At 36.6% G+C, this 17,536-nt stretch overlaps 1 protein-coding gene across 1 annotated transcript in view; it reads right to left on the bottom strand.

The window, feature by feature from the left end:
* SLC17A1 (solute carrier family 17 member 1) overlaps nucleotides 1-17,536 on the bottom strand; it is a gene marked incomplete at both ends in the record, with an annotated part of 61,392 nt that overhangs the window by 30,333 nt on the left and 13,523 nt on the right. The gene's annotated exons all lie outside the window — the stretch shown is intronic.

Genomic DNA, 17,536 nt, shown 5'->3' with positions numbered 1-17,536 from the left:
CAGTGTAGTGTTGGTGTAAGGCCAAACAAATTCATCAATAGAGAAAGTAGGGAGTCCAGAAAGAGAGGAGTATAAATAATAATATGCTTTTGAATAAATACACTAATGCAAATCAATGGAGGCAAGTACAGTCTTTTCAACAAACGGCACTTTCTCAAGAGAAATAAAAATGTGCCTACAAAAGGCTTGTACTGAAATGTTTATAGTAGCTTTATTCAAAATAGATGGATATTTGGAATGGATGAACATACCATAGTGTATTAGTACAATGGATATTACTCAGAAATATAAAGTAAGGCAACACTGATACACTCAACAATCTGGATGAATCTCAACAAAAATACGCTCAGCTGAAGAAGCTAGACACCAAAGAGTGCATACTATTTTTATGCATACTATTTCTATGAATTTCAAAAATGGGCAAAATTAATTTATATGGTTAGATATTACAAAAACAATTCCCTCTTGGTGAGGAGGGCAAAAGGACAGGAAGGGACTTTAATCTAGTGTTCTATGAGTCTTGTTTGTAAGTTTATACATTTTTCAAAACACATCTAAGATTATCCAATAGCAACAACAACCACAACCACAATTGGCATTGGGAGGGGAACCAAGATGGTGGAGTAGAAGTACGTACTCTCACTCCCTCTTGTGAGAACACCAGTATCAAAACTAGTTGCTGGACAGTCATTGATAGGAAGACACTGGAACTCACCAAAAAAAAATACCCCACATCCAAAGACAAAGGAGAAGCCACAATGAGATGGTAGGAGGGGCGCAATCACTGTAAAATCAAATCCCATAACTGCCAGTTGGGTGACTCACACACTGCAGAACACTTATACCACAGAAGTCCACCCACTGGAGTGAAGGTTCTGAGCCCCACGTCAGCCATCCCGACCTGGGAGTCTGACAACGGGAGCATGAATTCCTAGAGAATCAGACTTTGAAGGCTAGTGGGATTTGATTGCAGGACACTGACAGGACTGGAGGAAACAGAGACTCCACTCTTGGAGGGCACACACAAAGTAGTGTGCGCATCGGGACCCAGGGGAAGGAGCAGTGACCCCAGGGGAGAATGAACCAGAGCTACCTGCTAGTGTTGGAGGGTTTCCTGCAGAGGCAGGGAGTGGCTTTGGCTCACTGTGGGGAAAAGGACACTGGCAGCAGAAGTTCTGGGAAGTACTCCTTGGCCTGAGCACTGCCAGAGTCTGTCATTAGCCCCAATGAAGAGCCCAGGTAAACTCCAGTGTTGGGTTGCCTCAGGCCAAACAACCAACAGGGAGGGAACTCAGCCCCATCCATCAACAGTCAAGCAGATTAAAGTTTTACTGAGCTCTGCCCACCAGAGCAACAGCCAGCTCTACCCACCACCAGTCCCTCCCATCAGGAAACTTACACAAGCCTCTTAGATAGCCTCACCCACCAGAAGGCAGACAGCAGAAGCAAGAATAACAACAATCCTGCTGCCTGTGGAACAAAAACCACACTCACAGGAAGATAGTGAAGATGAAAAGGCAGAGGGCTATGTACAAGATGAAGGAACAAGATAAAACCTCAGAAACACAACTAAATGAACTGGAGACAGGCAACCTTCCAGAAAAAGAATTCAGAATAATGATAGTGAAGATGATCCAGAACCTTGGAAAAAGAATGGAGGCAAAGATCGAGAAGACTCAAGAAATGTTTAACAAAGACCTAGAAGAATTAAAGAACAAAGATGAACAATACAATAACTGAAATGAAAACTACACTAGAAGGAATCAATAACAGAATAACTGAGGCAGAAGAATGGATCAGTGACCCAGAAGACAGAATGTTGGAATTCACTGCTGTGGAAGAGAATAAAGAAAAAAGAATAAAAAGAAATGAAGACAGCCTAAGAGACCAATGGGACAACAATAAACGCAATAACATTCGCATTATAGGGGTACCAGAAGGAGAAGAGAGAGAGAAAGGACCAGAGAAAATATTTGAAGAGATTATAGTCGAAAACGTCCCTAACATGGGAAAGGAAATAGCTACCCAAGTCCAGGAAGTGCAGCAAGCCCCATACCAGATAAACCCAAGGAGAAACATGCCAAGACACATAGTAATCAAATTGGCAAAAATTAAAGACAAAGAAAACTTATTGAAAGCAGCAAGGGAAAAGCGACAAATAACATACAAGGGAACTCCCACAAGGTTAACAGCTGATTTCTCAGCAGAAACTTTACAAGCCTGAAGAGAGTGGCATGGTATACTTAAAGTAATGAAAAGAAGAACCTACAGCCAAGATTACTCTACCCAGCAAGGATCTCATTCAGATTTGATGGAGAGATCAAAAGCTTTACAGACAAGCAAAAGCTAAGAGAATTCAGCACCACCAAACCAGCTCTACAACAAATGCTAAAGGAACTTCTCTAAGTGGGAAACACAAGAGAAGAAAAGGACCTACAAAAACAAACCCAAAACAATTAAGAAAATGGTCATAGGACATACATATCAATAATTACCTTAAAGGTGAATGGATTGCATGCTCCAAACAAAAGACACAGGCTTGTTGAATGGATATAAAAAGAAGACCCATATATATGCTCTCTACAAGAGACCCACTTCAGACCTAAGGGACACATACAGACTGAAAGTGAGAGGATGCAAAAAGATATCCCATGCAAATGGAAATCAAAAGAAAGCTGCAGTAGCAATATTCATATCAGATAAAATAGACTTTAAAATAGAATGTTACAAGAGACAAGGAAGGACACTACATAGTGATCAAGGGTTCAATCAAATAAGACGATACAACAATTATATATGCACCCAACATAGGAGCACCTCAATACATAAGGCAGATACTAACAGCTCTAAAAGAGGAAATTGACAGTAACAAAATAGTGGGAGACTTTAACACCTCACATACACCAATGGACAGATCACCCAAAATGAAAACAAATAAGGAAACAGAAGCTTTAAATGACACAATAGACCAGATAGATTTAATTGATATTGATAGGACATTCCATCCAAAAACTGCAGATTACACTTTCTTCTCAAGTGTGCATGGAACATTCTACAGGATAGATCACATCTTGGGTCATAAATCAAACCTCAGTAAATTTAAGAAAATTGAAATCATATCAAGCATCTTTTCTGACTACAATGCTATGAGATTAGAAATCAATTTCAGGGAAAAAAATACAACCACATGGAGGCTAAACAATACGTTACTAAATAACCAAGAAATCACTGAAGAAATCAAAGAGGAAATCAAAAAATACCTAGAGAAAAATGACAATGAAAACACGACGATCCAAAACCTATGGGATGTGGCAAAAGCAGTTCTAAGAGGGAAGTTTACAGCTATACAAGCCTACCTCAAGAAACAAGAAAAATCTCAAACAATCTAACCTTACACCTAAAGGAACTAGAAAAAGAAGAACAAACAGAACCCAAAGTTAGCAGAAGGAAAGAAATCATAAAGATCAGAGCAGAAATAAATGAAATAAAAACAAAGAAAACAATAGCAAAGATCAATAAAACTAAAAGCTGGTTCTTTGAGAAGATAAACAAAATTGAAAAACCATTAGCCAGACTCATCAAGAAAAAGAGGGAGAGGACTCAAATCAATAAAATTAGAAATGAAAAAGGAGAAGTTACACCAGACACTGCAGAAATACAAAGCATCATAAGAGATTTCTACAAGCAACTCTATGTCAACAAAATGGACAAGCTGGAAGAAATGGACAAATTCTTAGAAAGGTATAACCTTCCAAGACCGAACTAGGAAGAAATAGAAAATATGAACAGACCAATCACAAGGAATGAAATTGAAACTGTGATTAAAAATCTTCCAACAAACAAAAGTCCAGGATGAAATGGCTTCACGGGTGAATTCTATCAAACATTTAGAGAAGAACTAACACTCATCCTTCTCAAAACTCTTCCAAAAAATTGCAGAGGAAGAAACACTCCCAAACTCATTCTATGAGGCCACTATCACCCTGATACCAAAATCAGACAAAGATACTACAAAAAAAGAAAAGTACAGACCAATATCACTGATGAATATAGATGCAAAAATCCTCAACAAAATACTAGCAAACAGAATCCAACAACACATTAAAAGGATCATATACCATGATCAAGTGGGATTTATCCCAGGGATGCAAGGATTCTTCAATATAAGCAAATCAATCAATGTGGTACACCATATTAACAAATTGAAGAAGAAAAATGATATGATCCTCTCAACAGATGCAGAAACAACTTTTGACAAAATTCAACACCCATTTATGATAAAAACTCTCCAGAAAGTGGGCTTTCAGGGAACCTACTTCAACATAATAAAGGCCATATATGACAAACACACAGCAAACATCATTCTCAATGGTGAAAAACTGAAAGCATTTCCTCTAAGATCTGGAACAAGCAAAGAATGTCCACTCTCACCACTATTATTCAACATAGTTTTGGAAGTCCTAGCCATCACAATCAGAGAAGTAAAAGAAATAAAAGTAATACAAATTGGAAAAGAAGAAGTAAAACTGTCAGTGTTTGCGGATGACATGATACTATATATGGAGAAACCTAAAAATGCCACCAGAAAACTACTAGAGCCAATCAATGAATTTGGTAAAGTTGCAGGAAACAAAATTAATGCACTGAAATCTCTGGCATTCCTATACACTAATGATAAAAAAAATCTGAAAGAAATTAAGGAAACACTACCATTTACCATTACAACAAAAAGAATAAAATACCTAGGAATAAACCTACTTAGGGAGACAAAAGACCTGTATGCAGAAAACTATAAGACACTGATGAAACAAATTAAACATGCTACCAACAGATGAAGAGATATACCATGTTCTTGGATTGGAAGAATCAACATTGTGAAAATGACTGTACTACCCAAAGCAATCTAAAGATTCATTGCAATCCCTATCAAATTATCAATGGCATTTTTTACAGAACTAGAACAAAAAATCTTAAAATGTGTATGGAGACACAAAAGACCCCAAATAGCCAAAGCAGTCTTGAGGGAAAAACGCGGAGCTGGCGGAATCAGACTTCCTGACTTCAGACTATACTACAAAGCTACAGTAATCAAGACAATAGGGTACTGGCACAAAAACAGAAACATAGATCAATGGAAAAAGATAGAAAGCCCAGAAGTAAACCCACACACATATGGTCAACTAATCTATGACAAAGGAGGCAAGGATATACAATGGAGAAAAGACAGTCTCTTCAATAAGTGGTGCTGGGAAAACTGGACAGCTACATGTAAAAGAATGAAATTAGAACACTCCCTAACACCATACACAAAAATAAACTCAAAATGGATTGAGACCTAAATGTAAGACTGGACACTATAAAACTCTTAGAGGAAAACATTGGAAGAACACTCTTTGACATAAATCACAGCAAGATCTTTTTTTGATCCACCTCCTAGAGTAATGGAAATAAAAACAAAAATAAACAAATGGGACCTAATGAAACTTCAAAGCTTCTGCACAGCAAAGGAAACCATAAACAAGACGAAAAGACAACGCTTAGAAGGGGAGAAAATATTTGCAAATGAATCAATGGACCAAGGATTAATCTCCAAAATACATAAACAGCTCATGCAGCTCAATATTAAAGATACAAACAACCCAATCCAAAAATGGGCAGAAGACATAAATAGACATATCTCCAAAGAAGACATACAGATGGCCAAGAAGCACATGAAAAGCTGCTCAACATCACTAATTATCAAAGAAATGCAAATCAAAACTACAATGAGGTATCACCTCACACCAGTTAGAATGGGCATCATCAGAAAATCTACAAAACAACAAATGTTGGAGAGGGTGTGGAGAAAAGGGAACCCTGTTGCACTGTTGGTGGGAATGTAAATTGATATAGCCACTATGGAGAACATTATGCAGGTTCCTTAAAAAACTAAAAATAGAATTACCATATGATCCAGCAATCCCACTACTGGGCATATACCCAGAGAAAGTCATAATTCAAAAAGACACATACACCCGAATGTTCATTGCAGCACTATTTACAATAGCCATATCATGGAAGCCACCTAAATGCCCATCGACAGATGAATGGATAAAGAAGATGTGGTACATATATACAATGGAATATTACTCAGCCTTAAAAAGGAACGAAATTGAGTCATTTGTTGAGACGTGGATGCATCTAGAGACTATCATACAGAGTGAATTAAGTCAGAAAAAGAAAAATAAATATCGTATATTAACAGATATATGTGGAACCTAGAAAAATGGCACAGATGAACCGGTTTGCAGGGCAGAAGTTGAGACACAGATGTAGAGAACAAGTGTATAGACACCAAGGGGGGCAAGCCATGGTGGGGTGGGGATGGTGGTGTGCTGAATTGGGCGATTGGGATTGACACGTATACACTGATGTGTATAAAATTGATGATAATAAGAACCTTCTGTATAAAAATATAAATAAAATAAAATTCAAAAATTAACAAAGAACACATCTAGGGCTTCCCTGGTGGCGCAGTGGTTGGGAGTCCACCTGCCGACGCAGGGGACACGGGTTCATGCACCAGTCCAGGAGGATCCCGCAGGCCGCGGAGTGGCTGGGCCCGTGAGCCATGGCTGCTGAGCCTGCACGTCAAGAGCCTGTGCTCCACAGCGGGAGAGGCCACAACAGTGAGAGGCCCATGTACTGCAAAAAAAAAAAAAAAAAACCCCAAAAACACATCTAAATATACACTTAAGATCCATATTTTATTTTATATAATTATACCTCAATAAATATTAAAATATTCAATAATGGTGTTCTGAAAACTGGACAGCCACATGTAAAAGAATGAAATTAGAATACTCCGTAATACCATACACAAAAATAAACTCAAAATGGATTAAAGACCTAAATGTAAGACCGGACACTATAAAATTAGAGGAAAACATGGGAAGAACACTCTTTGACATAAATCAGAGCAAGATCTTTTTTGATCCACCTCCTAGAATAATGGAAATAAAAACAAAAATTAAAAAACGGGACCTAATGAAACTAAAAGATATTGTACAGCGAAGGAAACTAAGCAGGAAAAAAAGACAACCCTCAGAATGGGAGAAAATACTTGCAAACAAATCAACAGGTGAAGGATTAACCTCCAAAATATATAAACAGCTCATGCAGCTCAATATTAAAAAAAAATCCAGTCAAAAAATGGGCAGAAGACCTAAATAGACATTTCTCCAAAGAAGACATACAGATGACCAAGAGGCACATGAAAAGCTGTTCAACATGACTAATTATTGGAGAAATGCAAATCAAAACTACGATGAGGTATCACCTCACACCAGTCAGAACGGCCATCATCAAAAACTCTACAAACAATAAAATGCTGGAGAGGGTGTGCAGAAAAGGGAACCCTCTTGTACTGTTGGTGGGAATGTAAATGATACAGCCACTATGGAGAACAGTATGGAGGTTCTTTAAAAACCTAAAAATAGAATTACCATATGACCCAACAATCCCACTACTGGGCATATACCCAGAGATAACCATAATTCAAAAAGACACATGCACCCCAATGTTCACCGCAGCACTATTTACAATAGTCAGGTCATGGAAGCAACCTAAATGCCCATTGACAGACAGATGGATAAAGAAGATGTGTTACATATATACAATGTAATATTACTCAGCCATAAAAAGGAATGAAATTTGGTAATTTGTAGAGACGTGGATGGACCTAGATACTGTCATACAGAGTGAAGTAAGTCAGAAAGAGAAGAATAAATATTGTATATTAACAAATATATGTGGAATCTAGAAAAATGGTACAGATGACCTGGTTTGCAAGGCAGAAATAGAGACACAGATGTAGAGAACAAACGTATGGACACAAGGAGGGAACATGGAATGTGCGGGGGTCGTGGTGGTGGGATGAATTGGGAGATTGGGATTGACATGTATACACTAATATGTATAAAATAGATAACTAATAAGAACATGCTGTATTAAAAAAATAAAATGAAATTAAAAAAAAATAAAATTAAATTACAGAAAAGAAAAAAAAAACTACTGTATGATCCAGCAATTCCATTTCTGGGTACTTATTCAAGGAAAATGAAAACACTAACTTGAAAATGTATCTATACCCCCATGTACATTGCAGCATTGTTTCCAATAACCAAGATATGGAAACAACCTAAGTATATACTGATGGATGAATAGATAAGGAAAATGTGGTTATAGATATATGATGGAAGATTAGTAAACCTTAAAAAAGAATAAAATTCTTTTAATTGAAGTATAGTTGATTTATAATATTATTTTAGTTTCAGGTATACATCACAGTAATTCAATATTTTAAAATTATACTCCTTTTAAAGTTTTTACAAAATAATGGCTATACTTCCTTGTACTGTACAATATATCCTTGTTGCTTATTTATTTTATACATGGTAGTTTGTATCTCTTAATCTCCTAACCCTATCTGGCCCCTTCCCCCCTTCCCTCTTCCCACCGGGTAACCACTAGTTTGTTATCTATATCTGTGAGTCTGTTTCTGTTTAGTTATATTTATTAATTTGTTTTATTCTTTAGATTCCATATATAAGTGGTAATATAGAATATTTGTCTTTGTCTGGCTTATTTCACTAAGCATAATACCCTTTAGGTCCATCCTTGTTGTTACAAATGGCAGAATTTGATTTTTTAATGGATGAATAATATTCCATTGTACATATATACTACATCTTCTTTATCCATTCATCTGTTGATGGACATTTAGTTTGCCTCCATATCTTTGTAATTGTAAATAATGCTGCTATGAACATTGGGTACATGTATCTTTCTGAATTAGTGTTTTTATTTAAAAAGAATGAAATCTTGCCATTTGGAACAACACGGATGGACCTCAAGGACATTAACACTAAGTTAAATAGGTCAGACAGAGAAAGACAAATACTGCATGATCTCTCTTATATGTGGAATCTTAAAAAAAAAAGAAATCAAGCTCGTATGTACAGAGAACAGATTAGTGGTTGCCAGCAGTGAGGGGGGTGGTACAAAAAATAGGTTAAGGAGGTACAAAAAAAGAAAAGACAGAAGGAGGGAAGAAAGAAAACAATCTGTAGGAAATTATGTGGTTTAATGTCTAAGTAATAAATATGTTCCAGAAAAGTTTGTGCCAATTAGATTTCTAGAAATAAAATTATAACTTAAATTAAGTAGAATTTGTTATTGTGGGTTGAACTTGTTATAAGTCAAATAACTGTTATGGGATGTGTGGTAAGCAGGATAATGGCCCCACACACACCAAAAACATTTGTGTAGAGAGAGAAACTACGATGACATGTCAGATTGGCATAGATCCAAAAGCACATTTGTTGGCCAGCCTGAAAGAAAAGAGGAGTGAACCTACATTGTTACAACCCAATGGAGATTATGTTTTTAAATTGTCTGTGGTTGGTATAAAGAAATAAATTTGACTTTTAAATATTGACATTATATCCAGCTAGCTAGCCAAAGTTAGTATTGTTTCTAAAAGTTCATCTGCTAATTTAAGGAGGTCTTCTATGTAGGGTGTGTGCAAATAATGACGATTTTATTTCTTCTTTTCCTATCCTCCTGTCTTTAATTTCATGGTCTCACTGGATCAGAAGCACCAGTGTATTATTGATTGCATCAAGCATCCTGGTTTTATGCCATTGCTCCTGATTTACACAGAGTGATTCTAATGTTTCTACATTTTGGATAATGTTTGTTGAAGTTTCTGTTGTAGATATGCTTTATGAAGTGTATTCATTTTCTATTCCTGTGCAAAAAAATTTCACAAACTTAATGGCTTAAAACAACACATATTTATTAGCTCATAGTTCTGTAGGTCAGAAGTTTTAGCATGATGTGGTTGGATATTCCACTCCTGGTCTCAAAGGCTAAAAGCAAGGGATCAGCCAAGATGGGTTCTAAGGAAGGATCTATTTCCAAGCTCATTCAGACTATTGGAAGAATTCAGTTTTCCATGGTTGTAGTACAAAAGTTGCCATTTTTCTGCTGGCTGTCAGCTAAGAGCTGCTAGTTTTAAGAGGCTGTGCACATTCCTTCTCACATGGCCCCCTCCATCCCCAAAGCCAGCAAGGTAGAATCTCTCTTATGTTTAATCCCTCTCATGCTTTGAACCTCTCTAACTGCTCTCTGACCTCTAGACACAGATTTAAAGAGCTCTCATGATTAGATCAGTCCTACCTGGATAATTTCCCTATTTTAAGATCAGCTGATTAGGGACCATGATTAGATGTGCAAAATCCCTTCAAGCAGCACCTAGGTTAGTGTTTGCTTAAAAAACTGGAGGAAGGTGTATGTATACCAGGGGCCAGGATCTTGTGGGCAGGCTTAGAATTCTGCCTACTTCAGTTCACCATCTGGTCCTGGAAGATCCATGTTCATCCCGTATGCAAAACATACTCACCCCATTCCCAAGGTTCCTAAAGGTCTCATCTCATTATAGCATCAAGTCCAAAGCCTCATCAAAATCTCATTAGCTCAAATTTCCAAAATCTCATGATCCAGATCATCTAAAACAGGTGTGGATGAGGCTTCTAAAAGTAAACCACCCTCGGTGCAGTATCTATCTGTGGACTTGTGAAACTAAGGACACAAGTTACATGCCCCCAAAACTTCCACTGTACAGTGGTGGGACAGGCACAGAATAACTGATACAGACATTCTAGTTCCAAAGGGTAAAAATGGAGAGTAAAAAGGAGTCATTGATCCATAAGAGTTTTGAAGTTCAGCTAGACAAATGCTGGATCTTTCTCAAGGCCTGGGGTTAATCCCCGCGGCTCTTGGCTCTGTCCTCTGAGCTCTCTGCTTTGTCCTTTGCACTTTGGTTCCACCCAAGAGTGCAAAGGGGTCATCTTAGAGTTCTGTCCATCACATATTCCTAGTTACCTAATAGTGTTCATTGGGAATGAATGTTAATTTCATAAAGATATTTTTGTATATCTATTGAGATCATCATACAGTTTTCCTCTTTAAATTAATTTGTGTTGAATGACAGTTATCTACTTTCTAATATAAAACTATTCTTCTTTTCCTAGGTTAAGCTGGACTTAGTATTCATGATTTTTTAAAATGTTTTTATAAATTCTTCAATTTGTTTTGCTAATATTTTATTAGGATTTTTGTATCTTTTTAACGTACTGTTAATTTTGCTTTTATATATTTGAGGCTATTTTATTTAGTTGCATAAATATTTTTTCAGTAATCTCACTGAATTGAATTTTATATCATTATCCATTTTTGAAGAATTGTTTGAAACAACAGTAAAAGATTTTAAACAAATTAGATAAATCAATAATTAGTTAAATAAATTATAATATATTCATACCAAATTCATATGCAACTCTAAAAAAAGGATGAGGAAGCTCTTTAGGTATAAATGTGGGATACTATTTAGATATATTAAGTGAAAAGAGAAACATTAGTGCCCGGAAAATAAGTTTTCTGGACTGATTCCCTTTGTAAACAGATAAGAATATTAGATAAAATATATTTAAAATAACATTTCCTTGAAAGTGTGGATGATCTGGCAGGAAAGATGAAATATTCAGGCCAAAGATTTTGTGAAGACAGTCTTCAGGGCATAAACTAATCGTTAAGGCAGATTTTACCCTGAAGACATTTTATCTCAGGGGTTTTCCTGGATTCCCAGGGAATGGGGACAACAGGAGTCAGACACCTAAGCCCTGGCAGTGGGAAGGTCTAGTAAGAGACCCCTTCCCTAAACGTTTAGATGCCAAAGACTTACTGAGGCAGTGAAGGGTAAATACACTGCCTCCTGACTTTCCAGGGAGACAGGCAAAAATTTTTGCCCTGTTTGAACCTTGGAACTCAGCAGAAGAAAGAAAAGAACGCCTCAGAAATTTAATCATTACCGAGCCCTTCCTTTCATTTTAAACTCACTGGTCTTGGGTCACCTGAAAAACATCTCAAATCACGCATGTACACGCATACACCAAGATGACTTGCTCCAAAGCTTTCTAAACAACCTAATCCTCACCATGTATGGAGGAGGGCTTGTCATGGTCACTTAGGGGTGCTCTTTTGTGTTTTGTTTTCCTCTATGTTGCTCCAGGAAGAGCATGCTTTACTTCTAAATAAGTCTTGAATTAAAGAAATCATACGAAATTAGAAAAGAATATATATATGTGTATATGTATATTTATGTGTAATATACATATGTGTATAACTGAGTCACTTTGCTGTGAAATCAGCAAAAATCAGCAGAAATCAGCACATTGTAAATCAACTATACTTCAATAAAAAATTTAAAAATCAAACCATTGTAAAGCAATTATACTCCAATAAAGATGTAAAAAAAAATAAATCAAAAAAAATCACAAGGGGTGTTCTAAAGTGCTTGGGACTGAAAAATGGTAAGATACTATATGTCAAACTCATGGAAAGTTAGAGCAAATTGTACATTCCTAAACATATTTATCAGAAAAGAAGAGAGAACTCAAAGACTTGAAAAATGAACAAAGGGACAAACCCAAAGAACCTAAAAGGGAGGAAATGTTAAGCATAAAGGCAGAAATCAATTATATACATATATGTATATATGCTTATATCTTATGTTTATATCTTTTATATGTTCATGTATAAATTTGAATATAGATTCAAATTCAAAGGAACAATATAAAAGTATCAAAATTGATACAAGAAATATAAAATTTAATAGCCCACTAACATTTATATAAATTGAAAGAATATGCAATCTGTTGCCCACCCTCTCTTCTAGAATTCTGTCCCCCATGACATGAACCTAACACTAATCTGATAGTAGTAATTCCTTATTGTTTTTCCCCTGCCCTGCTTGAGATAAACAGTTAGTCTAAAAAAATATTCTGTAAATATCCACCTGTTGATATGCAAGGGTGCCTTGACTCAAGAACATTCATCCCGCCTCACTTGCATCCATGGATCTGTCTCTTTCTCCTTGAGATAAAACAAAAATAGTGCACCTCTTTCTGATATTCTGCACCAAGTGATAAACTGACAACTGTATAAGAATCAAAATAACAAAGTGTGAACAATATAGGTACAAGGATTCTTTTATTTAGGGTTTTTCTAATGGAAAACCATAGCAGGATTCTATTTTTTCTTTTCTTTTTCTTTCACCTCCTTTCCTGAACATTTCTAAGACCCCATACATACTTTTATGGACAAAGGCCTCTCACATGGAATCTATGGTGTCATATTTGAGAAGGAGAAGACCTATGTGACAGAACAGAGAATAATTCCTACCTTTCCTGGGAGGGACCTGGTTATCCATTTACATAAGGGTGTTCTGGTTGCTTCTCTTCTCGCTGAAGGGTTTGTTCTCTATCCACTGCAAGTGCAAAACACACTGATGTCAGCATAACTTAGGGAGGAACTGCGCAAAATCCATCTAGCACTCCTCTCTGATTTAAAACATTAATCCAAGGGAAATTTGCTTTGTCATACCATACCCTTTCAACTCTATCACGTTCTTGCTTTCACATTTCATTTTTATGATATATTTGTTGATTACTAAATATACAGAAAACCTGGAAAATATAGAAAACAAACAGATCCTACCAAACTATAATTCTAAATCCAGTGAAGATATCCCTCAAAAGTGAAAAAGAAGTAAAACTGTCACTGTTTGCAGATGACATGATACTATACATAGAGAATCCTAAAGATGCTACCAGAAAACTACTAGAGCTAATCAGTGAATTTGGTAAAGTAGCAGGATACAAAATGAATGCACAGAAATCTCTTGCATTCCTATACACTAATGATGAAAAATCTGAAAGTGAAATTAAGAAAACACTCCCATTTACTATTGCAACAAAAAGAATAAAATACCTAGGAATAAACCTACCTAGGGAGACAAAAGACCTGTATGCAGAAAACTAGAAGACACTGATGAAAGAAATTAAAGATGATACAAACAGATGGAGAGATATACCATGTTCTTGGATTGGAAGAATCAACATTGTGAAAATGACTGTAATACCCAAAGCAATCTACAGATTCAATGCAATCCCTATCAAACTACCAAAGGCATTTTTCACAGAACTAGAACAAAAAATTTCACAATTTGTATGGAAACACAAAAGACCCTGAATAGCCAAAGCAATCTTGAGAAAGAAAAACGGAGCTCGAGGAATCAGGCTCCCAGACTTGAGACTATACTACAAAGCTACAGTAATCAAGACAGTATGGTACTGGCACAGAAACAGAAATATAGATCAATGGAACAGGATAGAAAGCCCAGAGATAAACCCATGCACATACGGTCACCTTATCTTTGATAAAGGAGGCAAGAATATACAGTGGAGAAAAGACAGCCTCTTCAATAAGTGGTGCTGGCAAAACTGGGCAGCCACATGTAAAAGAATGAAATTAGAACACTCCCTAACACCATACACAAAAATAAACTCAAAATGGATTAAAGACCTAGATATAAGGCCAGATACTATAAAACTCTTAGAGGAAAACATAGGCAAAACACTCTATGACAAATCACAGCAAGATCTTTTTTGACCCACCTCCTAGAGGAATGGAAATAAAAACAAAAATAAACAAATGGGACCTAATGAAACTTAAAAGCTTTTGCACAGCAAAGGAAACTATAAACAAGACAAAAGACAACCCTCAGAATGGGAGAATATATTTGCAAATGAAGCAACTGACAAAGGATTAATCTCCAAAATTTACAAGCAGCACATGCAGCTCAATATCAAAAAAACAAACAATGCAATCCAAAAATGGACAGAAGACCTAAATAGACGTTTCTCCAAAGAAGATATACAGATTGCCAACAATCACATGAAAGGATGCTCAACATCACTAATCATTAGAGAAATGCAAATCAAAACTGCAGTGAGGTATCACCTCACACTGGTCAGAATGGCCATCATCAGAAAATCTACAAACAATAAATGCTGGAGAGACTACAGAGAAAAGGGAACCCTGTTGCACTGTTGGTGGGAATGTAAACTGATACAGCCACTATGGAGAACATTATGGAGGTTCCTTAAAAAACTAAAAAAAGAACTACCATACGACCTAGCAATCCCAATACTGGGCATAAACCCTGAGAAAACCATAATTCAAAAAGAGTCATGTATCAAAATGTTCATTGCAGCACTATTTACAATAGCCAGGACATGGAAACAACCTAAGTGTCCATCAACAGATGGATGGATAAAGAAGATGTGGCACATATATACAATGGAATATTACTCAGCCATAAAAAGAAATGAAATTGAATTATTTGTAGTGAGGTGGATGGACCTAGAGTCTGTCATACAGAGTGAAGTAAGTCAGAAAGAGAAAAACAAATACCATATGCTAACACATATATATGGAATCTAAAAAAAAAAAAAAGTTCTGAAAAAAGGAAGATCAGCTCGGTGCTTTGGGACCACCTAGAAGAGTGGGATAGGGAGGTTGGGAGGGAGACATAAGAGGGAGGGGATATGGGGATGTATGTATACGTATAGCTGATTCACTTTGTCATACAGCAGAAACTAACACAACACTGTAAAGCAATTATACTCCAATAAAGATGTTAAAAAAAAAGAAAAGAAACTTGAGCTACATGCAAGAATGTGAATGAATTAAAAAAAAAAGTGAAAGAGAAATAAAGACTATGAAACACAAAAAACCTGAGGGAATTTATTGCCAGGAAACCTACCCTGCAGGGAATATGAAAAGAAGTTTTGCAGACAGAAGGAGATTGCTAAAGGTCAGAAACTTGGATGTACAAATAGAAAGGAAAGATGTCAGAAAAGGAATTAAAGGTGAAATAAATTCCTTTATTTTTCTTATATCTTCATAGAATTAAAGATCTGCTTTTTAATAGCACCCTTATAAGGAGAGGCAAGTCATTCTCCCTACTACCTTGGACAAAAGGACTCCTGCTGCCAGGTCTGCCTTTGTTGGTAGGAAGCTCAGAAAAGTGGGTGAATCAAACAAAGAGTTTTGACCATATCAGCATATATGACAGCAGATGCTCAAAAGACACTTAAGATTCCTAAGATTGGATTTGCAAAGTGTATTTAAATGAGCAGTTTGTCAACTACCATTATTACACATTGGAATGTCTGGCTGCTGTTTTTTTCAGTACACACACACACACACCACCACCATCACATACAATCATGAACACACATGTACTCTCCACCACATACACACCACTCACAAATACACAAGCACCATCCACCACAATACACTCTTCTCTTTCCTTGTCTATCCACATAACCGTCCAGCTCACATTCATCCCTACGAATTTTTTTTCTTTCCCTTGTGAAAAACTTGCGAAAATACATATTTTCCCCCCAGATTGCTAAATACCTTTGATCAGATCTCTAACAAAGGAGCCCTCCTGATTAATCCTTCTGGGGAATTAATTAATTGTAAATTTCATTTAATGAATAGCAGATAAGCATATAGTCACGAACCTGATTCAGGACAGAAAAGCGATTCCTTCTTCCCCTGTGAAGACTTTCCTCTCAACTTTTAAAAATACTGAATTACTGGATTTGCTAATTTCAGCCATTTAAATTCTTCATATCTTTTGATCTCCCTAGGTCAAAGTTTGAAAACTTAATTTTTAACTTCACTTACATTCTTGCCTTGAATCTTCAGGGGAGGAGTGCAAGTCTTAAAGTCATCCAGTGGACCAGAAACCTCCTAGAAATCTGCCAGTAATTTCATGACCATGACAGACACCACCAGTCTCTGTCTCTACCAGGAAGTAGAACCTGCCTGCCCCATAAGAGTTTCCAGGATTTTTCTATTGAGGATGGCTCTGTGTGTACAGTACTATTTTGACAGGAATGCTATGGCTTTCTAAATGCCTTATAAATGACCTATTGGCTTTTTCCCCCTCTTCCCTCCCTCCTTTCCATCCTTCCTTCTTCCCTCCTTTCCCTTCTGCCTCTCCTCTTTTCCTCTTCCCTTCCTCTCCTTCCATCTCATCCCTCCTCCCCCCACACTCCTTTCGTCATCTCTTCCAAAGGTCACATCTGTTTGATATTCAAGCTACTCAGAATGAGGTACATTTTATTGAGGTGTGTCCTCTGAAGAGTATGAATTCCCTTGTGGCTTCTCCTGCATTGACTGTAAGTTCTGCTGATTCAGCCTCCTATCTATAGCAGTACTTGGGAGCATTTTACCTTGGAACTCTTTGAAGGCAAACTACTGAGCAGATAGGGACATCTAAACCCTTAAATAAAAAATTTTGCACTATAGTTTCTTACATACTTAAGCATTAAAAAAATTTTTTATTGTGCTTTTAAAGTGCCCAATAAATGTTTGGCACATAGAAGATGCTCTATAAATTAAACAAGTTATTTTCTCTCTAAAGAAATGTTGAAACAGAAGTAGAGTCACAGATGTAGAAAACAAATTTATGGTTACCAGGGGGCAAGGGGGTGAGGGATAAATTGCGAGATTGGGATTGACATATACTCGCTACTATATATAACATAGATATCTAATAAGGACCTACTGTATAGCA

The sequence above is a fragment of the Hyperoodon ampullatus genome (assembly GCF_949752795.1).
Source record: "Hyperoodon ampullatus genome assembly, chromosome: 10".
Taxonomy (NCBI): domain Eukaryota; kingdom Metazoa; phylum Chordata; class Mammalia; order Artiodactyla; family Ziphiidae; genus Hyperoodon; species Hyperoodon ampullatus.
The sequence above is the reverse complement of the archived record's forward strand: the minus strand, read 5'-3'. Positions and strand labels throughout refer to the sequence as shown.